General features: G+C 50.4%; 43 non-coding genes across 43 annotated transcripts; all 43 read left to right on the top strand.

Moving 5' to 3' along the window:
- The first annotated feature begins 79 nt into the window (after nucleotides 1-79).
- Nucleotides 80-161, top strand: Trnas-aga (transfer RNA serine (anticodon AGA)). Its single transcript has one exon. It is a non-coding gene; the product is annotated as a tRNA-Ser (tRNA).
- Nucleotides 162-515: 354 nt separating this feature from the next.
- On the top strand, nucleotides 516-588 carry Trnak-uuu (transfer RNA lysine (anticodon UUU)). The gene has a single exon. It is a non-coding gene; the product is annotated as a tRNA-Lys (tRNA).
- A 138-nt stretch (nucleotides 589-726) lies between these two features.
- On the top strand, nucleotides 727-808 carry Trnas-cga (transfer RNA serine (anticodon CGA)). The gene has a single exon. It is a non-coding gene; the product is annotated as a tRNA-Ser (tRNA).
- A 737-nt stretch (nucleotides 809-1,545) lies between these two features.
- On the top strand, nucleotides 1,546-1,627 carry Trnas-aga (transfer RNA serine (anticodon AGA)). The gene has a single exon. It is a non-coding gene; the product is annotated as a tRNA-Ser (tRNA).
- A 354-nt stretch (nucleotides 1,628-1,981) lies between these two features.
- Nucleotides 1,982-2,054, top strand: Trnak-uuu (transfer RNA lysine (anticodon UUU)). Its single transcript has one exon. It is a non-coding gene; the product is annotated as a tRNA-Lys (tRNA).
- Nucleotides 2,055-2,192: 138 nt separating this feature from the next.
- Nucleotides 2,193-2,274, top strand: Trnas-cga (transfer RNA serine (anticodon CGA)). Its single transcript has one exon. It is a non-coding gene; the product is annotated as a tRNA-Ser (tRNA).
- A 737-nt stretch (nucleotides 2,275-3,011) lies between these two features.
- Nucleotides 3,012-3,093, top strand: Trnas-aga (transfer RNA serine (anticodon AGA)). The gene has a single exon. It is a non-coding gene; the product is annotated as a tRNA-Ser (tRNA).
- A 354-nt stretch (nucleotides 3,094-3,447) lies between these two features.
- Nucleotides 3,448-3,520, top strand: Trnak-uuu (transfer RNA lysine (anticodon UUU)). Its single transcript has one exon. It is a non-coding gene; the product is annotated as a tRNA-Lys (tRNA).
- A 138-nt stretch (nucleotides 3,521-3,658) lies between these two features.
- Trnas-cga (transfer RNA serine (anticodon CGA)) lies at nucleotides 3,659-3,740 on the top strand. Its single transcript has one exon. It is a non-coding gene; the product is annotated as a tRNA-Ser (tRNA).
- Nucleotides 3,741-4,477: 737 nt separating this feature from the next.
- Nucleotides 4,478-4,559, top strand: Trnas-aga (transfer RNA serine (anticodon AGA)). The gene has a single exon. It is a non-coding gene; the product is annotated as a tRNA-Ser (tRNA).
- Nucleotides 4,560-4,913: 354 nt separating this feature from the next.
- Trnak-uuu (transfer RNA lysine (anticodon UUU)) lies at nucleotides 4,914-4,986 on the top strand. Its single transcript has one exon. It is a non-coding gene; the product is annotated as a tRNA-Lys (tRNA).
- A 138-nt stretch (nucleotides 4,987-5,124) lies between these two features.
- Nucleotides 5,125-5,206, top strand: Trnas-cga (transfer RNA serine (anticodon CGA)). Its single transcript has one exon. It is a non-coding gene; the product is annotated as a tRNA-Ser (tRNA).
- A 737-nt stretch (nucleotides 5,207-5,943) lies between these two features.
- On the top strand, nucleotides 5,944-6,025 carry Trnas-aga (transfer RNA serine (anticodon AGA)). The gene has a single exon. It is a non-coding gene; the product is annotated as a tRNA-Ser (tRNA).
- A 354-nt stretch (nucleotides 6,026-6,379) lies between these two features.
- Trnak-uuu (transfer RNA lysine (anticodon UUU)) lies at nucleotides 6,380-6,452 on the top strand. Its single transcript has one exon. It is a non-coding gene; the product is annotated as a tRNA-Lys (tRNA).
- A 138-nt stretch (nucleotides 6,453-6,590) lies between these two features.
- Trnas-cga (transfer RNA serine (anticodon CGA)) lies at nucleotides 6,591-6,672 on the top strand. Its single transcript has one exon. It is a non-coding gene; the product is annotated as a tRNA-Ser (tRNA).
- A 737-nt stretch (nucleotides 6,673-7,409) lies between these two features.
- Trnas-aga (transfer RNA serine (anticodon AGA)) lies at nucleotides 7,410-7,491 on the top strand. Its single transcript has one exon. It is a non-coding gene; the product is annotated as a tRNA-Ser (tRNA).
- Nucleotides 7,492-7,845: 354 nt separating this feature from the next.
- Trnak-uuu (transfer RNA lysine (anticodon UUU)) lies at nucleotides 7,846-7,918 on the top strand. Its single transcript has one exon. It is a non-coding gene; the product is annotated as a tRNA-Lys (tRNA).
- Nucleotides 7,919-8,056: 138 nt separating this feature from the next.
- Trnas-cga (transfer RNA serine (anticodon CGA)) lies at nucleotides 8,057-8,138 on the top strand. Its single transcript has one exon. It is a non-coding gene; the product is annotated as a tRNA-Ser (tRNA).
- A 737-nt stretch (nucleotides 8,139-8,875) lies between these two features.
- Trnas-aga (transfer RNA serine (anticodon AGA)) lies at nucleotides 8,876-8,957 on the top strand. Its single transcript has one exon. It is a non-coding gene; the product is annotated as a tRNA-Ser (tRNA).
- A 354-nt stretch (nucleotides 8,958-9,311) lies between these two features.
- On the top strand, nucleotides 9,312-9,384 carry Trnak-uuu (transfer RNA lysine (anticodon UUU)). The gene has a single exon. It is a non-coding gene; the product is annotated as a tRNA-Lys (tRNA).
- Nucleotides 9,385-9,522: 138 nt separating this feature from the next.
- On the top strand, nucleotides 9,523-9,604 carry Trnas-cga (transfer RNA serine (anticodon CGA)). The gene has a single exon. It is a non-coding gene; the product is annotated as a tRNA-Ser (tRNA).
- A 746-nt stretch (nucleotides 9,605-10,350) lies between these two features.
- On the top strand, nucleotides 10,351-10,432 carry Trnas-aga (transfer RNA serine (anticodon AGA)). The gene has a single exon. It is a non-coding gene; the product is annotated as a tRNA-Ser (tRNA).
- A 354-nt stretch (nucleotides 10,433-10,786) lies between these two features.
- Nucleotides 10,787-10,859, top strand: Trnak-uuu (transfer RNA lysine (anticodon UUU)). Its single transcript has one exon. It is a non-coding gene; the product is annotated as a tRNA-Lys (tRNA).
- A 138-nt stretch (nucleotides 10,860-10,997) lies between these two features.
- Trnas-cga (transfer RNA serine (anticodon CGA)) lies at nucleotides 10,998-11,079 on the top strand. The gene has a single exon. It is a non-coding gene; the product is annotated as a tRNA-Ser (tRNA).
- Nucleotides 11,080-11,816: 737 nt separating this feature from the next.
- Nucleotides 11,817-11,898, top strand: Trnas-aga (transfer RNA serine (anticodon AGA)). Its single transcript has one exon. It is a non-coding gene; the product is annotated as a tRNA-Ser (tRNA).
- Nucleotides 11,899-12,252: 354 nt separating this feature from the next.
- Trnak-uuu (transfer RNA lysine (anticodon UUU)) lies at nucleotides 12,253-12,325 on the top strand. Its single transcript has one exon. It is a non-coding gene; the product is annotated as a tRNA-Lys (tRNA).
- Nucleotides 12,326-12,463: 138 nt separating this feature from the next.
- Trnas-cga (transfer RNA serine (anticodon CGA)) lies at nucleotides 12,464-12,545 on the top strand. The gene has a single exon. It is a non-coding gene; the product is annotated as a tRNA-Ser (tRNA).
- Nucleotides 12,546-13,291: 746 nt separating this feature from the next.
- Trnas-aga (transfer RNA serine (anticodon AGA)) lies at nucleotides 13,292-13,373 on the top strand. The gene has a single exon. It is a non-coding gene; the product is annotated as a tRNA-Ser (tRNA).
- Nucleotides 13,374-13,727: 354 nt separating this feature from the next.
- Nucleotides 13,728-13,800, top strand: Trnak-uuu (transfer RNA lysine (anticodon UUU)). Its single transcript has one exon. It is a non-coding gene; the product is annotated as a tRNA-Lys (tRNA).
- Nucleotides 13,801-13,938: 138 nt separating this feature from the next.
- Nucleotides 13,939-14,020, top strand: Trnas-cga (transfer RNA serine (anticodon CGA)). The gene has a single exon. It is a non-coding gene; the product is annotated as a tRNA-Ser (tRNA).
- Nucleotides 14,021-14,766: 746 nt separating this feature from the next.
- On the top strand, nucleotides 14,767-14,848 carry Trnas-aga (transfer RNA serine (anticodon AGA)). The gene has a single exon. It is a non-coding gene; the product is annotated as a tRNA-Ser (tRNA).
- Nucleotides 14,849-15,202: 354 nt separating this feature from the next.
- Trnak-uuu (transfer RNA lysine (anticodon UUU)) lies at nucleotides 15,203-15,275 on the top strand. The gene has a single exon. It is a non-coding gene; the product is annotated as a tRNA-Lys (tRNA).
- A 138-nt stretch (nucleotides 15,276-15,413) lies between these two features.
- Trnas-cga (transfer RNA serine (anticodon CGA)) lies at nucleotides 15,414-15,495 on the top strand. Its single transcript has one exon. It is a non-coding gene; the product is annotated as a tRNA-Ser (tRNA).
- Nucleotides 15,496-16,241: 746 nt separating this feature from the next.
- Nucleotides 16,242-16,323, top strand: Trnas-aga (transfer RNA serine (anticodon AGA)). The gene has a single exon. It is a non-coding gene; the product is annotated as a tRNA-Ser (tRNA).
- A 354-nt stretch (nucleotides 16,324-16,677) lies between these two features.
- On the top strand, nucleotides 16,678-16,750 carry Trnak-uuu (transfer RNA lysine (anticodon UUU)). Its single transcript has one exon. It is a non-coding gene; the product is annotated as a tRNA-Lys (tRNA).
- A 138-nt stretch (nucleotides 16,751-16,888) lies between these two features.
- On the top strand, nucleotides 16,889-16,970 carry Trnas-cga (transfer RNA serine (anticodon CGA)). Its single transcript has one exon. It is a non-coding gene; the product is annotated as a tRNA-Ser (tRNA).
- A 746-nt stretch (nucleotides 16,971-17,716) lies between these two features.
- On the top strand, nucleotides 17,717-17,798 carry Trnas-aga (transfer RNA serine (anticodon AGA)). The gene has a single exon. It is a non-coding gene; the product is annotated as a tRNA-Ser (tRNA).
- Nucleotides 17,799-18,152: 354 nt separating this feature from the next.
- On the top strand, nucleotides 18,153-18,225 carry Trnak-uuu (transfer RNA lysine (anticodon UUU)). The gene has a single exon. It is a non-coding gene; the product is annotated as a tRNA-Lys (tRNA).
- A 138-nt stretch (nucleotides 18,226-18,363) lies between these two features.
- On the top strand, nucleotides 18,364-18,445 carry Trnas-cga (transfer RNA serine (anticodon CGA)). Its single transcript has one exon. It is a non-coding gene; the product is annotated as a tRNA-Ser (tRNA).
- A 746-nt stretch (nucleotides 18,446-19,191) lies between these two features.
- Nucleotides 19,192-19,273, top strand: Trnas-aga (transfer RNA serine (anticodon AGA)). Its single transcript has one exon. It is a non-coding gene; the product is annotated as a tRNA-Ser (tRNA).
- Nucleotides 19,274-19,627: 354 nt separating this feature from the next.
- Trnak-uuu (transfer RNA lysine (anticodon UUU)) lies at nucleotides 19,628-19,700 on the top strand. Its single transcript has one exon. It is a non-coding gene; the product is annotated as a tRNA-Lys (tRNA).
- A 138-nt stretch (nucleotides 19,701-19,838) lies between these two features.
- Trnas-cga (transfer RNA serine (anticodon CGA)) lies at nucleotides 19,839-19,920 on the top strand. The gene has a single exon. It is a non-coding gene; the product is annotated as a tRNA-Ser (tRNA).
- Nucleotides 19,921-20,666: 746 nt separating this feature from the next.
- On the top strand, nucleotides 20,667-20,748 carry Trnas-aga (transfer RNA serine (anticodon AGA)). The gene has a single exon. It is a non-coding gene; the product is annotated as a tRNA-Ser (tRNA).
- The last annotated feature ends 264 nt before the right edge of the window (nucleotides 20,749-21,012 follow it).

The raw sequence follows: 21,012 nt of genomic DNA, 5'->3' as shown, positions 1-21,012 counted from the left end.
GTGAGGCCATATCGTGTTCTGCCATCAGATTGCTTGCAAAGGAGCAGTTGCACTCGTCGAGACCACGCGTCTGCGACCGGCAGTCGTGGCCGAGTGGTTAAGGCGTCTGACTAGAAATCAGATTCCCTCTGGGAGCGTAGGTTCGAGTCCTACCGACTGCGTTTCTTTTTTGTGTCAAGAGGTGGAGAACATCTCCAACGGAACCGTGAAATGAGCGAATACGTGGGAAACACTGCATTCGAGACGCTTGTAAATTTTACAATTGTCCAGTGAGTGTCGACAAAACACGTAGCTCCTCTGCTGTAATATATGAGACGTACAAACTGCTGCAATTTGACTTTACATTGTGTGTCAGCTTTCTTCGATAGCCTGTTACGAGCCTAGCGTGATGAGTTTATAGACAGCAGTCAGACGACGTTTGAATAGTAACAGCTCCACGCAACGATTACCCAACAGTAAAGGACATGAGGCAATGTGTCAGTATGCGTAGTGGGAGGGGTGATCACGTGATGTGAGCCCGGATAGCTCAGTCGGTAGAGCATTAGGCTTTTAACCTAAGGGTCCAGGGTTCAAGTCCCTGTTCGGGCGGAAATTTTAATACTTTGGTAGAAGCACGTGTAGTAGCGGTGTAAGCACTACAGACAAGAATGCATCTACGCCGTTTCCTGGCACTGCAGTGCTTTAAACGGTACCAGTTGCATGTGTCGGGAGGGTCTTGCGCTACTGGCAGTCGTGGCCGAGTGGTTAATGCGTCTGACTCGAAATCAGATTCCCTGTGGGAGCGTAGGTTCGAATCCTACCGGCTGCGTGCGATTTTGCGCAAAAAAAACGAGCAGAAATTTTCGCATACATGTGACATGCGTGGGTGAAAGCGGATCCAAACCAGTGACACCATTCTCAACAAGACGGAAATTTATTCTTTAAGAATACTGTTTCGCGACGGCCGCTGCCTGTTGTGGCTACCGGTTCACCTCGCAAGGACGCCAGTACTGCAGAAATCAGTCGCAGGCCCACGAACGCGCCCCCGTCATTTTGTCGCGTCGTCGTGAGTACACAGGTGTGCTTGAAAGTGTTGGACACAGCGAGCATTCATTTCTTTCTAAGAAGCGCAATTCAGTTCATTCGAGTGTGGCAAAAGCAGTGGTGCAGCGTTTCTTTTCTTAAGATCTCGCAGCTGCTTGCAAGTATGGCCATCGTTTAAGACGACACAAAACTAGCGTCAGCGGTGCGCCAGTGGGAAGTCGGTGAAGTCGCCATTGGAGCCATAAGCCAGGAATAACGACACGCGAATCACTCGCACACCATGCAGCATGCACTACAACGCTCGGCTGAGGAACCGGATAGCCTAGTCGGTAGAGCGCTGAACCTTCAACCAAAGGGTCCCGGGTTCAAGCCCCTGTCCAGGCGAAAATTAATTCACTGTCGTAACGGCCAATGTGCTGGCAACGAAAGCGATACAGAAACGAGTGAGGCCATATCGTGTTCTGCCATCAGATTGCTTGCAAAGGAGCAGTTGCACTCGTCGAGACCACGCGTCTGCGACCGGCAGTCGTGGCCGAGTGGTTAAGGCGTCTGACTAGAAATCAGATTCCCTCTGGGAGCGTAGGTTCGAGTCCTACCGACTGCGTTTCTTTTTTGTGTCAAGAGGTGGAGAACATCTCCAACGGAACCGTGAAATGAGCGAATACGTGGGAAACACTGCATTCGAGACGCTTGTAAATTTTACAATTGTCCAGTGAGTGTCGACAAAACACGTAGCTCCTCTGCTGTAATATATGAGACGTACAAACTGCTGCAATTTGACTTTACTTTGTGTGTCAGCTTTCTTCGATAGCCTGTTACGAGCCTAGCGTGATGAGTTTATAGACAGCAGTCAGACGACGTTTGAATAGTAACAGCTCCACGCAACGATTACCCAACAGTAAAGGACATGAGGCAATGTGTCAGTATGCGTAGTGGGAGGGGTGATCACGTGATGTGAGCCCGGATAGCTCAGTCGGTAGAGCATTAGGCTTTTAACCTAAGGGTCCAGGGTTCAAGTCCCTGTTCGGGCGGAAATTTTAATACTTTGGTAGAAGCACGTGTAGTAGCGGTGTAAGCACTACAGACAAGAATGCATCTACGCCGTTTCCTGGCACTGCAGTGCTTTAAACGGTACCAGTTGCATGTGTCGGGAGGGTCTTGCGCTACTGGCAGTCGTGGCCGAGTGGTTAATGCGTCTGACTCGAAATCAGATTCCCTGTGGGAGCGTAGGTTCGAATCCTACCGGCTGCGTGCGATTTTGCGCAAAAAAAACGAGCAGAAATTTTCGCATACATGTGACATGCGTGGGTGAAAGCGGATCCAAACCAGTGACACCATTCTCAACAAGACGGAAATTTATTCTTTAAGAATACTGTTTCGCGACGGCCGCTGCCTGTTGTGGCTACCGGTTCACCTCGCAAGGACGCCAGTACTGCAGAAATCAGTCGCAGGCCCACGAACGCGCCCCCGTCATTTTGTCGCGTCGTCGTGAGTACACAGGTGTGCTTGAAAGTGTTGGACACAGCGAGCATTCATTTCTTTCTAAGAAGCGCAATTCAGTTCATTCGAGTGTGGCAAAAGCAGTGGTGCAGCGTTTCTTTTCTTAAGATCTCGCAGCTGCTTGCAAGTATGGCCATCGTTTAAGACGACACAAAACTAGCGTCAGCGGTGCGTCAGTGGGAAGTCGGTGAAGTCGCCATTGGAGCCATAAGCCAGGAATAACGACACGCGAATCACTCGCACACCATGCAGCATGCACTACAACGCTCGGCTGAGGAACCGGATAGCCTAGTCGGTAGAGCGCTGAACCTTCAACCAAAGGGTCCCGGGTTCAAGCCCCTGTCCAGGCGAAAATTAATTCACTGTCGTAACGGCCAATGTGCTGGCAACGAAAGCGATACAGAAACGAGTGAGGCCATATCGTGTTCTGCCATCAGATTGCTTGCAAAGGAGCAGTTGCACTTGTCGAGACCACGCGTCTGCGACCGGCAGTCGTGGCCGAGTGGTTAAGGCGTCTGACTAGAAATCAGATTCCCTCTGGGAGCGTAGGTTCGAGTCCTACCGACTGCGTTTCTTTTTTGTGTCAAGAGGTGGAGAACATCTCCAACGGAACCGTGAAATGAGCGAATACGTGGGAAACACTGCATTCGAGACGCTTGTAAATTTTACAATTGTCCAGTGAGTGTCGACAAAACACGTAGCTCCTCTGCTGTAATATATGAGACGTACAAACTGCTGCAATTTGACTTTACATTGTGTGTCAGCTTTCTTCGATAGCCTGTTACGAGCCTAGCGTGATGAGTTTATAGACAGCAGTCAGACGACGTTTGAATAGTAACAGCTCCACGCAACGATTACCCAACAGTAAAGGACATGAGGCAATGTGTCAGTATGCGTAGTGGGAGGGGTGATCACGTGATGTGAGCCCGGATAGCTCAGTCGGTAGAGCATTAGTCTTTTAACCTAAGGGTCCAGGGTTCAAGTCCCTGTTCGGGCGGAAATTTTAATACTTTGGTAGAAGCACGTGTAGTAGCGGTGTAAGCACTACAGACAAGAATGCATCTACGCCGTTTCCTGGCACTGCAGTGCTTTAAACGGTACCAGTTGCATGTGTCGGGAGGGTCTTGCGCTACTGGCAGTCGTGGCCGAGTGGTTAATGCGTCTGACTCGAAATCAGATTCCCTGTGGGAGCGTAGGTTCGAATCCTACCGGCTGCGTGCGATTTTGCGCAAAAAAAACGAGCAGAAATTTTCGCATACATGTGACATGCGTGGGTGAAAGCGGATCCAAACCAGTGACACCATTCTCAACAAGACGGAAATTTATTCTTTAAGAATACTGTTTCGCGACGGCCGCTGCCTGTTGTGGCTACCGGTTCACCTCGCAAGGACGCCAGTACTGCAGAAATCAGTCGCAGGCCCACGAACGCGCCCCCGTCATTTTGTCGCGTCGTCGTGAGTACACAGGTGTGCTTGAAAGTGTTGGACACAGCGAGCATTCATTTCTTTCTAAGAAGCGCAATTCAGTTCATTCGAGTGTGGCAAAAGCAGTGGTGCAGCGTTTCTTTTCTTAAGATCTCGCAGCTGCTTGCAAGTATGGCCATCGTTTAAGACGACACAAAACTAGCGTCAGCGGTGCGCCAGTGGGAAGTCGGTGAAGTCGCCATTGGAGCCATAAGCCAGGAATAACGACACGCGAATCACTCGCACACCATGCAGCATGCACTACAACGCTCGGCTGAGGAACCGGATAGCCTAGTCGGTAGAGCGCTGAACCTTCAACCAAAGGGTCCCGGGTTCAAGCCCCTGTCCAGGCGAAAATTAATTCACTGTCGTAACGGCCAATGTGCTGGCAACGAAAGCGATACAGAAACGAGTGAGGCCATATCGTGTTCTGCCATCAGATTGCTTGCAAAGGAGCAGTTGCACTCGTCGAGACCACGCGTCTGCGACCGGCAGTCGTGGCCGAGTGGTTAAGGCGTCTGACTAGAAATCAGATTCCCTCTGGGAGCGTAGGTTCGAGTCCTACCGACTGCGTTTCTTTTTTGTGTCAAGAGGTGGAGAACATCTCCAACGGAACCGTGAAATGAGCGAATACGTGGGAAACACTGCATTCGAGACGCTTGTAAATTTTACAATTGTCCAGTGAGTGTCGACAAAACACGTAGCTCCTCTGCTGTAATATATGAGACGTACAAACTGCTGCAATTTGACTTTACATTGTGTGTCAGCTTTCTTCGATAGCCTGTTACGAGCCTAGCGTGATGAGTTTATAGACAGCAGTCAGACGACGTTTGAATAGTAACAGCTCCACGCAACGATTACCCAACAGTAAAGGACATGAGGCAATGTGTCAGTATGCGTAGTGGGAGGGGTGATCACGTGATGTGAGCCCGGATAGCTCAGTCGGTAGAGCATTAGTCTTTTAACCTAAGGGTCCAGGGTTCAAGTCCCTGTTCGGGCGGAAATTTTAATACTTTGGTAGAAGCACGTGTAGTAGCGGTGTAAGCACTACAGACAAGAATGCATCTACGCCGTTTCCTGGCACTGCAGTGCTTTAAACGGTACCAGTTGCATGTGTCGGGAGGGTCTTGCGCTACTGGCAGTCGTGGCCGAGTGGTTAATGCGTCTGACTCGAAATCAGATTCCCTGTGGGAGCGTAGGTTCGAATCCTACCGGCTGCGTGCGATTTTGCGCAAAAAAAACGAGCAGAAATTTTCGCATACATGTGACATGCGTGGGTGAAAGCGGATCCAAACCAGTGACACCATTCTCAACAAGACGGAAATTTATTCTTTAAGAATACTGTTTCGCGACGGCCGCTGCCTGTTGTGGCTACCGGTTCACCTCGCAAGGACGCCAGTACTGCAGAAATCAGTCGCAGGCCCACGAACGCGCCCCCGTCATTTTGTCGCGTCGTCGTGAGTACACAGGTGTGCTTGAAAGTGTTGGACACAGCGAGCATTCATTTCTTTCTAAGAAGCGCAATTCAGTTCATTCGAGTGTGGCAAAAGCAGTGGTGCAGCGTTTCTTTTCTTAAGATCTCGCAGCTGCTTGCAAGTATGGCCATCGTTTAAGACGACACAAAACTAGCGTCAGCGGTGCGTCAGTGGGAAGTCGGTGAAGTCGCCATTGGAGCCATAAGCCAGGAATAACGACACGCGAATCACTCGCACACCATGCAGCATGCACTACAACGCTCGGCTGAGGGACCGGATAGCCTAGTCGGTAGAGCGCTGAACCTTCAACCAAAGGGTCCCGGGTTCAAGCCCCTGTCCAGGCGAAAATTAATTCACTGTCGTAACGGCCAATGTGCTGGCAACGAAAGCGATACAGAAACGAGTGAGGCCATATCGTGTTCTGCCATCAGATTGCTTGCAAAGGAGCAGTTGCACTTGTCGAGACCACGCGTCTGCGACCGGCAGTCGTGGCCGAGTGGTTAAGGCGTCTGACTAGAAATCAGATTCCCTCTGGGAGCGTAGGTTCGAGTCCTACCGACTGCGTTTCTTTTTTGTGTCAAGAGGTGGAGAACATCTCCAACGGAACCGTGAAATGAGCGAATACGTGGGAAACACTGCATTCGAGACGCTTGTAAATTTTACAATTGTCCAGTGAGTGTCGACAAAACACGTAGCTCCTCTGCTGTAATATATGAGACGTACAAACTGCTGCAATTTGACTTTACATTGTGTGTCAGCTTTCTTCGATAGCCTGTTACGAGCCTAGCGTGATGAGTTTATAGACAGCAGTCAGACGACGTTTGAATAGTAACAGCTCCACGCAACGATTACCCAACAGTAAAGGACATGAGGCAATGTGTCAGTATGCGTAGTGGGAGGGGTGATCACGTGATGTGAGCCCGGATAGCTCAGTCGGTAGAGCATTAGTCTTTTAACCTAAGGGTCCAGGGTTCAAGTCCCTGTTCGGGCGGAAATTTTAATACTTTGGTAGAAGCACGTGTAGTAGCGGTGTAAGCACTACAGACAAGAATGCATCTACGCCGTTTCCTGGCACTGCAGTGCTTTAAACGGTACCAGTTGCATGTGTCGGGAGGGTCTTGCGCTACTGGCAGTCGTGGCCGAGTGGTTAATGCGTCTGACTCGAAATCAGATTCCCTGTGGGAGCGTAGGTTCGAATCCTACCGGCTGCGTGCGATTTTGCGCAAAAAAAACGAGCAGAAATTTTCGCATACATGTGACATGCGTGGGTGAAAGCGGATCCAAACCAGTGACACCATTCTCAACAAGACGGAAATTTATTCTTTAAGAATACTGTTTCGCGACGGCCGCTGCCTGTTGTGGCTACCGGTTCACCTCGCAAGGACGCCAGTACTGCAGAAATCAGTCGCAGGCCCACGAACGCGCCCCCGTCATTTTGTCGCGTCGTCGTGAGTACACAGGTGTGCTTGAAAGTGTTGGACACAGCGAGCATTCATTTCTTTCTAAGAAGCGCAATTCAGTTCATTCGAGTGTGGCAAAAGCAGTGGTGCAGCGTTTCTTTTCTTAAGATCTCGCAGCTGCTTGCAAGTATGGCCATCGTTTAAGACGACACAAAACTAGCGTCAGCGGTGCGCCAGTGGGAAGTCGGTGAAGTCGCCATTGGAGCCATAAGCCAGGAATAACGACACGCGAATCACTCGCACACCATGCAGCATGCACTACAACGCTCGGCTGAGGAACCGGATAGCCTAGTCGGTAGAGCGCTGAACCTTCAACCAAAGGGTCCCGGGTTCAAGCCCCTGTCCAGGCGAAAATTAATTCACTGTCGTAACGGCCAATGTGCTGGCAACGAAAGCGATACAGAAACGAGTGAGGCCATATCGTGTTCTGCCATCAGATTGCTTGCAAAGGAGCAGTTGCACTCGTCGAGACCACGCGTCTGCGACCGGCAGTCGTGGCCGAGTGGTTAAGGCGTCTGACTAGAAATCAGATTCCCTCTGGGAGCGTAGGTTCGAGTCCTACCGACTGCGTTTCTTTTTTGTGTCAAGAGGTGGAGAACATCTCCAACGGAACCGTGAAATGAGCGAATACGTGGGAAACACTGCATTCGAGACGCTTGTAAATTTTACAATTGTCCAGTGAGTGTCGACAAAACACGTAGCTCCTCTGCTGTAATATATGAGACGTACAAACTGCTGCAATTTGACTTTACATTGTGTGTCAGCTTTCTTCGATAGCCTGTTACGAGCCTAGCGTGATGAGTTTATAGACAGCAGTCAGACGACGTTTGAATAGTAACAGCTCCACGCAACGATTACCCAACAGTAAAGGACATGAGGCAATGTGTCAGTATGCGTAGTGGGAGGGGTGATCACGTGATGTGAGCCCGGATAGCTCAGTCGGTAGAGCATTAGTCTTTTAACCTAAGGGTCCAGGGTTCAAGTCCCTGTTCGGGCGGAAATTTTAATACTTTGGTAGAAGCACGTGTAGTAGCGGTGTAAGCACTACAGACAAGAATGCATCTACGCCGTTTCCTGGCACTGCAGTGCTTTAAACGGTACCAGTTGCATGTGTCGGGAGGGTCTTGCGCTACTGGCAGTCGTGGCCGAGTGGTTAATGCGTCTGACTCGAAATCAGATTCCCTGTGGGAGCGTAGGTTCGAATCCTACCGGCTGCGTGCGATTTTGCGCAAAAAAAACGAGCAGAAATTTTCGCATACATGTGACATGCGTGGGTGAAAGCGGATCCAAACCAGTGACACCATTCTCAACAAGACGGAAATTTATTCTTTAAGAATACTGTTTCGCGACGGCCGCTGCCTGTTGTGGCTACCGGTTCACCTCGCAAGGACGCCAGTACTGCAGAAATCAGTCGCAGGCCCACGAACGCGCCCCCGTCATTTTGTCGCGTCGTCGTGAGTACACAGGTGTGCTTGAAAGTGTTGGACACAGCGAGCATTCATTTCTTTCTAAGAAGCGCAATTCAGTTCATTCGAGTGTGGCAAAAGCAGTGGTGCAGCGTTTCTTTTCTTAAGATCTCGCAGCTGCTTGCAAGTATGGCCATCGTTTAAGACGACACAAAACTAGCGTCAGCGGTGCGTCAGTGGGAAGTCGGTGAAGTCGCCATTGGAGCCATAAGCCAGGAATAATGACACGCGAATCACTCGCACACCATGCAGCATGTACTACAACGCTCGGCTGAGGGACCGGATAGCCCAGTCGGTAGAGCGCTGTACCTTCAACCAAAGGGTCCCGGGTTCAAGCCCCCGTCCAGGCGAAAATTAATACACTGTCGTAACGGCCAATGTGCTGGCAACGAAAGCGCTACAGAAACGAGTGAGGCCATATCGTGTTCTGCCATCAGATTGCTTGCAAAGGAGCAGTTGCACTTGTCGAGACCACGCCTCTGCGACCGGCGGTCGTGGCCGAGTGGTTAAGGCGTCTGACTAGAAATCAGATTCCCTCTGGGAGCGTAGGTTCGAGTCCTACCGACTGCGTTTCTTTTTTGTGTCAAGAGGTGGAGAACATCTCCAACGGAACCGTGAAATGAGCGAATACGTGGGAAACACTGCATTCGAGACGCTTGTAAAATTTACAATTGTCCAGTGAGTGTCGACAAAACACGTAGCTCCTCTGCTGTAATATATGAGACGTACAAACTGCTGCAATTTGACTTTACATCGTGTGTCAGCTTTCTTCGATAGCCTGTTACGAGCCTAGCGTGATGAGTTTATAGACAGCAGTCAGACGACGTTTGAATAGTAACAGCTCCACGCAACGATTACCCAACAGTAAAGGACATGAGGCAATGTGTCAGTATGCGTAGTGGGAGGGGTGATCACGTGATGTGAGCCCGGATAGCTCAGTCGGTAGAGCATTAGGCTTTTAACCTAAGGGTCCAGGGTTCAAGTCCCTGTTCGGGCGGAAATTTTAATACTTTGGTAGAAGCACGTGTAGTAGCGGTGTAAGCACTACAGACAAGAATGCATCTACGCCGTTTCCTGGCACTGCAGTGCTTTAAACGGTACCAGTTGCATGTGTCGGGAGGGTCTTGCGCTACTGGCAATCGTGGCCGAGTGGTTAAGGCGTCTGACTCGAAATCAGATTCCCTGTGGGAGCGTAGGTTCGAATCCTACCGGCTGCGTGCGATTTTGCGCAAAAAAAACGAGCAGAAATTTTCGCATACATGTGACATGCGTGGGTGAAAGCGGATCCAAACCAGTGACACCATTCTCAACAAGACGGAAATTTATTCTTTAAGAATACTGTTTCGCGACGGCCGCTGCCTGTTGTGGCTACCGGTTCACCTCGCAAGGACGCCAGTACTGCAGAAATCAGTCGCAGGCCCACGAACGCGCCCCCGTCATTTTGTCGCGTCGTCGCCGTCTTTGTGAGTACACAGGTGTGCTTGAAAGTGTTGGACACAGCGAGCATTCATTTCTTTCTAAGAAGCGCAATTCAGTTCATTCGAGTGTGGCAAAAGCAGTGGTGCAGCGTTTCTTTTCTTAAGATCTCGCAGCTGCTTGCAAGTATGGCCATCGTTTAAGACGACACAAAACTAGCGTCAGCGGTGCGTCAGTGGGAAGTCGGTGAAGTCGCCATTGGAGCCATAAGCCAGGAATAATGACACGCGAATCACTCGCACACCATGCAGCATGTACTACAACGCTCGGCTGAGGGACCGGATAGCCCAGTCGGTAGAGCGCTGTACCTTCAACCAAAGGGTCCCGGGTTCAAGCCCCCGTCCAGGCGAAAATTAATACACTGTCGTAACGGCCAATGTGCTGGCAACGAAAGCGCTACAGAAACGAGTGAGGCCATATCGTGTTCTGCCATCAGATTGCTTGCAAAGGAGCAGTTGCACTTGTCGAGACCACGCCTCTGCGACCGGCAGTCGTGGCCGAGTGGTTAAGGCGTCTGACTAGAAATCAGATTCCCTCTGGGAGCGTAGGTTCGAGTCCTACCGACTGCGTTTCTTTTTTGTGTCAAGAGGTGGAGAACATCTCCAACGGAACCGTGAAATGAGCGAATACGTGGGAAACACTGCATTCGAGACGCTTGTAAAATTTACAATTGTCCAGTGAGTGTCGACAAAACACGTAGCTCCTCTGCTGTAATATATGAGACGTACAAACTGCTGCAATTTGACTTTACATCGTGTGTCAGCTTTCTTCGATAGCCTGTTACGAGCCTAGCGTGATGAGTTTATAGACAGCAGTCAGACGACGTTTGAATAGTAACAGCTCCACGCAACGATTACCCAACAGTAAAGGACATGAGGCAATGTGTCAGTATGCGTAGTGGGAGGGGTGATCACGTGATGTGAGCCCGGATAGCTCAGTCGGTAGAGCATTAGGCTTTTAACCTAAGGGTCCAGGGTTCAAGTCCCTGTTCGGGCGGAAATTTTAATACTTTGGTAGAAGCACGTGTAGTAGCGGTGTAAGCACTACAGACAAGAATGCATCTACGCCGTTTCCTGGCACTGCAGTGCTTTAAACGGTACCAGTTGCATGTGTCGGGAGGGTCTTGCGCTACTGGCAATCGTGGCCGAGTGGTTAAGGCGTCTGACTCGAAATCAGATTCCCTGTGGGAGCGTAGGTTCGAATCCTACCGGCTGCGTGCGATTTTGCGCAAAAAAAACGAGCAGAAATTTTCGCATACATGTGACATGCGTGGGTGAAAGCGGATCCAAACCAGTGACACCATTCTCAACAAGACGGAAATTTATTCTTTAAGAATACTGTTTCGCGACGGCCGCTGCCTGTTGTGGCTACCGGTTCACCTCGCAAGGACGCCAGTACTGCAGAAATCAGTCGCAGGCCCACGAACGCGCCCCCGTCATTTTGTCGCGTCGTCGTGAGTACACAGGTGTGCTTGAAAGTGTTGGACACAGCGAGCATTCATTTCTTTCTAAGAAGCGCAATTCAGTTCATTCGAGTGTGGCAAAAGCAGTGGTGCAGCGTTTCTTTTCTTAAGATCTCGCAGCTGCTTGCAAGTATGGCCATCGTTTAAGACGACACAAAACTAGCGTCAGCGGTGCGTCAGTGGGAAGTCGGTGAAGTCGCCATTGGAGCCATAAGCCAGGAATAATGACACGCGAATCACTCGCACACCATGCAGCATGTACTACAACGCTCGGCTGAGGGACCGGATAGCCCAGTCGGTAGAGCGCTGTACCTTCAACCAAAGGGTCCCGGGTTCAAGCCCCCGTCCAGGCGAAAATTAATACACTGTCGTAACGGCCAATGTGCTGGCAACGAAAGCGCTACAGAAACGAGTGAGGCCATATCGTGTTCTGCCATCAGATTGCTTGCAAAGGAGCAGTTGCACTTGTCGAGACCACGCCTCTGCGACCGGCGGTCGTGGCCGAGTGGTTAAGGCGTCTGACTAGAAATCAGATTCCCTCTGGGAGCGTAGGTTCGAGTCCTACCGACTGCGTTTCTTTTTTGTGTCAAGAGGTGGAGAACATCTCCAACGGAACCGTGAAATGAGCGAATACGTGGGAAACACTGCATTCGAGACGCTTGTAAAATTTACAATTGTCCAGTGAGTGTCGACAAAACACGTAGCTCCTCTGCTGTAATATATGAGACGTACAAACTGCTGCAATTTGACTTTACATCGTGTGTCAGCTTTCTTCGATAGCCTGTTACGAGCCTAGCGTGATGAGTTTATAGACAGCAGTCAGACGACGTTTGAATAGTAACAGCTCCACGCAACGATTACCCAACAGTAAAGGACATGAGGCAATGTGTCAGTATGCGTAGTGGGAGGGGTGATCACGTGATGTGAGCCCGGATAGCTCAGTCGGTAGAGCATTAGGCTTTTAACCTAAGGGTCCAGGGTTCAAGTCCCTGTTCGGGCGGAAATTTTAATACTTTGGTAGAAGCACGTGTAGTAGCGGTGTAAGCACTACAGACAAGAATGCATCTACGCCGTTTCCTGGCACTGCAGTGCTTTAAACGGTACCAGTTGCATGTGTCGGGAGGGTCTTGCGCTACTGGCAATCGTGGCCGAGTGGTTAAGGCGTCTGACTCGAAATCAGATTCCCTGTGGGAGCGTAGGTTCGAATCCTACCGGCTGCGTGCGATTTTGCGCAAAAAAAACGAGCAGAAATTTTCGCATACATGTGACATGCGTGGGTGAAAGCGGATCCAAACCAGTGACACCATTCTCAACAAGACGGAAATTTATTCTTTAAGAATACTGTTTCGCGACGGCCGCTGCCTGTTGTGGCTACCGGTTCACCTCGCAAGGACGCCAGTACTGCAGAAATCAGTCGCAGGCCCACGAACGCGCCCCCGTCATTTTGTCGCGTCGTCGCCGTCTTTGTGAGTACACAGGTGTGCTTGAAAGTGTTGGACACAGCGAGCATTCATTTCTTTCTAAGAAGCGCAATTCAGTTCATTCGAGTGTGGCAAAAGCAGTGGTGCAGCGTTTCTTTTCTTAAGATCTCGCAGCTGCTTGCAAGTATGGCCATCGTTTAAGACGACACAAAACTAGCGTCAGCGGTGCGTCAGTGGGAAGTCGGTGAAGTCGCCATTGGAGCCATAAGCCAGGAATAATGACACGCGAATCACTCGCACACCATGCAGCATGTACTACAACGCTCGGCTGAGGGACCGGATAGCCCAGTCGGTAGAGCGCTGTACCTTCAACCAAAGGGTCCCGGGTTCAAGCCCCCGTCCAGGCGAAAATTAATACACTGTCGTAACGGCCAATGTGCTGGCAACGAAAGCGCTACAGAAACGAGTGAGGCCATATCGTGTTCTGCCATCAGATTGCTTGCAAAGGAGCAGTTGCACTTGTCGAGACCACGCCTCTGCGACCGGCAGTCGTGGCCGAGTGGTTAAGGCGTCTGACTAGAAATCAGATTCCCTCTGGGAGCGTAGGTTCGAGTCCTACCGACTGCGTTTCTTTTTTGTGTCAAGAGGTGGAGAACATCTCCAACGGAACCGTGAAATGAGCGAATACGTGGGAAACACTGCATTCGAGACGCTTGTAAAATTTACAATTGTCCAGTGAGTGTCGACAAAACACGTAGCTCCTCTGCTGTAATATATGAGACGTACAAACTGCTGCAATTTGACTTTACATCGTGTGTCAGCTTTCTTCGATAGCCTGTTACGAGCCTAGCGTGATGAGTTTATAGACAGCAGTCAGACGACGTTTGAATAGTAACAGCTCCACGCAACGATTACCCAACAGTAAAGGACATGAGGCAATGTGTCAGTATGCGTAGTGGGAGGGGTGATCACGTGATGTGAGCCCGGATAGCTCAGTCGGTAGAGCATTAGGCTTTTAACCTAAGGGTCCAGGGTTCAAGTCCCTGTTCGGGCGGAAATTTTAATACTTTGGTAGAAGCACGTGTAGTAGCGGTGTAAGCACTACAGACAAGAATGCATCTACGCCGTTTCCTGGCACTGCAGTGCTTTAAACGGTACCAGTTGCATGTGTCGGGAGGGTCTTGCGCTACTGGCAATCGTGGCCGAGTGGTTAAGGCGTCTGACTCGAAATCAGATTCCCTGTGGGAGCGTAGGTTCGAATCCTACCGGCTGCGTGCGATTTTGCGCAAAAAAAACGAGCAGAAATTTTCGCATACATGTGACATGCGTGGGTGAAAGCGGATCCAAACCAGTGACACCATTCTCAACAAGACGGAAATTTATTCTTTAAGAATACTGTTTCGCGACGGCCGCTGCCTGTTGTGGCTACCGGTTCACCTCGCAAGGACGCCAGTACTGCAGAAATCAGTCGCAGGCCCACGAACGCGCCCCCGTCATTTTGTCGCGTCGTCGCCGTCTTTGTGAGTACACAGGTGTGCTTGAAAGTGTTGGACACAGCGAGCATTCATTTCTTTCTAAGAAGCGCAATTCAGTTCATTCGAGTGTGGCAAAAGCAGTGGTGCAGCGTTTCTTTTCTTAAGATCTCGCAGCTGCTTGCAAGTATGGCCATCGTTTAAGACGACACAAAACTAGCGTCAGCGGTGCGTCAGTGGGAAGTCGGTGAAGTCGCCATTGGAGCCATAAGCCAGGAATAATGACACGCGAATCACTCGCACACCATGCAGCATGTACTACAACGCTCGGCTGAGGGACCGGATAGCCCAGTCGGTAGAGCGCTGTACCTTCAACCAAAGGGTCCCGGGTTCAAGCCCCCGTCCAGGCGAAAATTAATACACTGTCGTAACGGCCAATGTGCTGGCAACGAAAGCGCTACAGAAACGAGTGAGGCCATATCGTGTTCTGCCATCAGATTGCTTGCAAAGGAGCAGTTGCACTTGTCGAGACCACGCCTCTGCGACCGGCAGTCGTGGCCGAGTGGTTAAGGCGTCTGACTAGAAATCAGATTCCCTCTGGGAGCGTAGGTTCGAGTCCTACCGACTGCGTTTCTTTTTTGTGTCAAGAGGTGGAGAACATCTCCAACGGAACCGTGAAATGAGCGAATACGTGGGAAACACTGCATTCGAGACGCTTGTAAAATTTACAATTGTCCAGTGAGTGTCGACAAAACACGTAGCTCCTCTGCTGTAATATATGAGACGTACAAACTGCTGCAATTTGACTTTACATCGTGTGTCAGCTTTCTTCGATAGCCTGTTACGAGCCTAGCGTGATGAGTTTATAGACAGCAGTCAGACGACGTTTGAATAGTAACAGCTCCACGCAACGATTACCCAACAGTAAAGGACATGAGGCAATGTGTCAGTATGCGTAGTGGGAGGGGTGATCACGTGATGTGAGCCCGGATAGCTCAGTCGGTAGAGCATTAGGCTTTTAACCTAAGGGTCCAGGGTTCAAGTCCCTGTTCGGGCGGAAATTTTAATACTTTGGTAGAAGCACGTGTAGTAGCGGTGTAAGCACTACAGACAAGAATGCATCTACGCCGTTTCCTGGCACTGCAGTGCTTTAAACGGTACCAGTTGCATGTGTCGGGAGGGTCTTGCGCTACTGGCAATCGTGGCCGAGTGGTTAAGGCGTCTGACTCGAAATCAGATTCCCTGTGGGAGCGTAGGTTCGAATCCTACCGGCTGCGTGCGATTTTGCGCAAAAAAAACGAGCAGAAATTTTCGCATACATGTGACATGCGTGGGTGAAAGCGGATCCAAACCAGTGACACCATTCTCAACAAGACGGAAATTTATTCTTTAAGAATACTGTTTCGCGACGGCCGCTGCCTGTTGTGGCTACCGGTTCACCTCGCAAGGACGCCAGTACTGCAGAAATCAGTCGCAGGCCCACGAACGCGCCCCCGTCATTTTGTCGCGTCGTCGCCGTCTTTGTGAGTACACAGGTGTGCTTGAAAGTGTTGGACACAGCGAGCATTCATTTCTTTCTAAGAAGCGCAATTCAGTTCATTCGAGTGTGGCAAAAGCAGTGGTGCAGCGTTTCTTTTCTTAAGATCTCGCAGCTGCTTGCAAGTATGGCCATCGTTTAAGACGACACAAAACTAGCGTCAGCGGTGCGTCAGTGGGAAGTCGGTGAAGTCGCCATTGGAGCCATAAGCCAGGAATAATGACACGCGAATCACTCGCACACCATGCAGCATGTACTACAACGCTCGGCTGAGGGACCGGATAGCCCAGTCGGTAGAGCGCTGTACCTTCAACCAAAGGGTCCCGGGTTCAAGCCCCCGTCCAGGCGAAAATTAATACACTGTCGTAACGGCCAATGTGCTGGCAACGAAAGCGCTACAGAAACGAGTGAGGCCATATCGTGTTCTGCCATCAGATTGCTTGCAAAGGAGCAGTTGCACTTGTCGAGACCACGCCTCTGCGACCGGCAGTCGTGGCCGAGTGGTTAAGGCGTCTGACTAGAAATCAGATTCCCTCTGGGAGCGTAGGTTCGAGTCCTACCGACTGCGTTTCTTTTTTGTGTCAAGAGGTGGAGAACATCTCCAACGGAACCGTGAAATGAGCGAATACGTGGGAAACACTGCATTCGAGACGCTTGTAAAATTTACAATTGTCCAGTGAGTGTCGACAAAACACGTAGCTCCTCTGCTGTAATATATGAGACGTACAAACTGCTGCAATTTGACTTTACATCGTGTGTCAGCTTTCTTCGATAGCCTGTTACGAGCCTAGCGTGATGAGTTTATAGACAGCAGTCAGACGACGTTTGAATAGTAACAGCTCCACGCAACGATTACCCAACAGTAAAGGACATGAGGCAATGTGTCAGTATGCGTAGTGGGAGGGGTGATCACGTGATGTGAGCCCGGATAGCTCAGTCGGTAGAGCATTAGGCTTTTAACCTAAGGGTCCAGGGTTCAAGTCCCTGTTCGGGCGGAAATTTTAATACTTTGGTAGAAGCACGTGTAGTAGCGGTGTAAGCACTACAGACAAGAATGCATCTACGCCGTTTCCTGGCACTGCAGTGCTTTAAACGGTACCAGTTGCATGTGTCGGGAGGGTCTTGCGCTACTGGCAATCGTGGCCGAGTGGTTAAGGCGTCTGACTCGAAATCAGATTCCCTGTGGGAGCGTAGGTTCGAATCCTACCGGCTGCGTGCGATTTTGCGCAAAAAAAACGAGCAGAAATTTTCGCATACATGTGACATGCGTGGGTGAAAGCGGATCCAAACCAGTGACACCATTCTCAACAAGACGGAAATTTATTCTTTAAGAATACTGTTTCGCGACGGCCGCTGCCTGTTGTGGCTACCGGTTCACCTCGCAAGGACGCCAGTACTGCAGAAATCAGTCGCAGGCCCACGAACGCGCCCCCGTCATTTTGTCGCGTCGTCGCCGTCTTTGTGAGTACACAGGTGTGCTTGAAAGTGTTGGACACAGCGAGCATTCATTTCTTTCTAAGAAGCGCAATTCAGTTCATTCGAGTGTGGCAAAAGCAGTGGTGCAGCGTTTCTTTTCTTAAGATCTCGCAGCTGCTTGCAAGTATGGCCATCGTTTAAGACGACACAAAACTAGCGTCAGCGGTGCGTCAGTGGGAAGTCGGTGAAGTCGCCATTGGAGCCATAAGCCAGGAATAATGACACGCGAATCACTCGCACACCATGCAGCATGTACTACAACGCTCGGCTGAGGGACCGGATAGCCCAGTCGGTAGAGCGCTGTACCTTCAACCAAAGGGTCCCGGGTTCAAGCCCCCGTCCAGGCGAAAATTAATACACTGTCGTAACGGCCAATGTGCTGGCAACGAAAGCGCTACAGAAACGAGTGAGGCCATATCGTGTTCTGCCATCAGATTGCTTGCAAAGGAGCAGTTGCACTTGTCGAGACCACGCCTCTGCGACCGGCAGTCGTGGCCGAGTGGTTAAGGCGTCTGACTAGAAATCAGATTCCCTCTGGGAGCGTAGGTTCGAGTCCTACCGACTGCGTTTCTTTTTTGTGTCAAGAGGTGGAGAACATCTCCAACGGAACCGTGAAATGAGCGAATACGTGGGAAACACTGCATTCGAGACGCTTGTAAAATTTACAATTGTCCAGTGAGTGTCGACAAAACACGTAGCTCCTCTGCTGTAATATATGAGACGTACAAACTGCTGCAATTTGACTTTACATCGTGTGTCAGCTTTCTTCGATAGCCTGTTACGAGCCTAGCGTGATGAGTTTATAGACAGCAGTCAGACGACGTTTGAATAGTAACAGCTCCACGCAACGATTACCCAACAGTAAAGGACATGAGGCAATGTGTCAGTATGCGTAGTGGGAGGGGTGATCACGTGATGTGAGCCCGGATAGCTCAGTCGGTAGAGCATTAGGCTTTTAACCTAAGGGTCCAGGGTTCAAGTCCCTGTTCGGGCGGAAATTTTAATACTTTGGTAGAAGCACGTGTAGTAGCGGTGTAAGCACTACAGACAAGAATGCATCTACGCCGTTTCCTGGCACTGCAGTGCTTTAAACGGTACCAGTTGCATGTGTCGGGAGGGTCTTGCGCTACTGGCAATCGTGGCCGAGTGGTTAAGGCGTCTGACTCGAAATCAGATTCCCTGTGGGAGCGTAGGTTCGAATCCTACCGGCTGCGTGCGATTTTGCGCAAAAAAAACGAGCAGAAATTTTCGCATACATGTGACATGCGTGGGTGAAAGCGGATCCAAACCAGTGACACCATTCTCAACAAGACGGAAATTTATTCTTTAAGAATACTGTTTCGCGACGGCCGCTGCCTGTTGTGGCTACCGGTTCACCTCGCAAGGACGCCAGTACTGCAGAAATCAGTCGCAGGCCCACGAACGCGCCCCCGTCATTTTGTCGCGTCGTCGCCGTCTTTGTGAGTACACAGGTGTGCTTGAAAGTGTTGGACACAGCGAGCATTCATTTCTTTCTAAGAAGCGCAATTCAGTTCATTCGAGTGTGGCAAAAGCAGTGGTGCAGCGTTTCTTTTCTTAAGATCTCGCAGCTGCTTGCAAGTATGGCCATCGTTTAAGACGACACAAAACTAGCGTCAGCGGTGCGTCAGTGGGAAGTCGGTGAAGTCGCCATTGGAGCCATAAGCCAGGAATAATGACACGCGAATCACTCGCACACCATGCAGCATGTACTACAACGCTCGGCTGAGGGACCGGATAGCCCAGTCGGTAGAGCGCTGTACCTTCAACCAAAGGGTCCCGGGTTCAAGCCCCCGTCCAGGCGAAAATTAATACACTGTCGTAACGGCCAATGTGCTGGCAACGAAAGCGCTACAGAAACGAGTGAGGCCATATCGTGTTCTGCCATCAGATTGCTTGCAAAGGAGCAGTTGCACTTGTCGAGACCACGCCTCTGCGACCGGCAGTCGTGGCCGAGTGGTTAAGGCGTCTGACTAGAAATCAGATTCCCTCTGGGAGCGTAGGTTCGAGTCCTACCGACTGCGTTTCTTTTTTGTGTCAAGAGGTGGAGAACATCTCCAACGGAACCGTGAAATGAGCGAATACGTGGGAAACACTGCATTCGAGACGCTTGTAAAATTTACAATTGTCCAGTGAGTGTCGACAAAACACGTAGCTCCTCTGCTGTAATATATGAGACGTACAAACTGCTGCAATTTGACTTTACATCGTGTGTCAGCTTTCTTCGATAGCCTGTTACGAGCCTAGCGTGATGAGTTTATAGACAGCAGTCAGACGACGTTTGAATAGTAACAGCTCCACGCAACGATTACCCAACAGTAAAGGACATGAGGCAATGTGTCAGTATGCGTAGTGGGAGGGGTGATCACGTGATGTGAGCCCGGATAGCTCAGTCGGTAGAGCATTAGGCTTTTAACCTAAGGGTCCAGGGTTCAAGTCCCTGTTCGGGCGGAAATTTTAATACTTTGGTAGAAGCACGTGTAGTAGCGGTGTAAGCACTACAGACAAGAATGCATCTACGCCGTTTCCTGGCACTGCAGTGCTTTAAACGGTACCAGTTGCATGTGTCGGGAGGGTCTTGCGCTACTGGCAATCGTGGCCGAGTGGTTAAGGCGTCTGACTCGAAATCAGATTCCCTGTGGGAGCGTAGGTTCGAATCCTACCGGCTGCGTGCGATTTTGCGCAAAAAAAACGAGCAGAAATTTTCGCATACATGTGACATGCGTGGGTGAAAGCGGATCCAAACCAGTGACACCATTCTCAACAAGACGGAAATTTATTCTTTAAGAATACTGTTTCGCGACGGCCGCTGCCTGTTGTGGCTACCGGTTCACCTCGCAAGGACGCCAGTACTGCAGAAATCAGTCGCAGGCCCACGAACGCGCCCCCGTCATTTTGTCGCGTCGTCGCCGTCTTTGTGAGTACACAGGTGTGCTTGAAAGTGTTGGACACAGCGAGCATTCATTTCTTTCTAAGAAGCGCAATTCAGTTCATTCGAGTGTGGCAAAAGCAGTGGTGCAGCGTTTCTTTTCTTAAGATCTCGCAGCTGCTTGCAAGTATGGCCATCGTTTAAGACGACACAAAACTAGCGTCAGCGGTGCGTCAGTGGGAAGTCGGTGAAGTCGCCATTGGAGCCATAAGCCAGGAATAATGACACGCGAATCACTCGCACACCATGCAGCATGTACTACAACGCTCGGCTGAGGGACCGGATAGCCCAGTCGGTAGAGCGCTGTACCTTCAACCAAAGGGTCCCGGGTTCAAGCCCCCGTCCAGGCGAAAATTAATACACTGTCGTAACGGCCAATGTGCTGGCAACGAAAGCGCTACAGAAACGAGTGAGGCCATATCGTGTTCTGCCATCAGATTGCTTGCAAAGGAGCAGTTGCACTTGTCGAGACCACGCCTCTGCGACCGGCAGTCGTGGCCGAGTGGTTAAGGCGTCTGACTAGAAATCAGATTCCCTCTGGGAGCGTAGGTTCGAGTCCTACCGACTGCGTTTCTTTTTTGTGTCAAGAGGTGGAGAACATCTCCAACGGAACCGTGAAATGAGCGAATACGTGGGAAACACTGCATTCGAGACGCTTGTAAAATTTACAATTGTCCAGTGAGTGTCGACAAAACACGTAGCTCCTCTGCTGTAATATATGAGACGTACAAACTGCTGCAATTTGACTTTACATCGTGTGTCAGCTTTCTTCGATAGCCTGTTACGAGCCTAGCGTGATGAGTTTATAGACAGCAGTCAGACGACGTTTGAATA

This window comes from Schistocerca serialis, unplaced genomic scaffold (genome assembly GCF_023864345.2).
Source record: "Schistocerca serialis cubense isolate TAMUIC-IGC-003099 unplaced genomic scaffold, iqSchSeri2.2 HiC_scaffold_1117, whole genome shotgun sequence".
Taxonomy (NCBI): domain Eukaryota; kingdom Metazoa; phylum Arthropoda; class Insecta; order Orthoptera; family Acrididae; genus Schistocerca; species Schistocerca serialis.
Note: the sequence above shows the minus strand (reverse complement) of the source record. Positions and strands in the feature narration are given on the sequence as shown.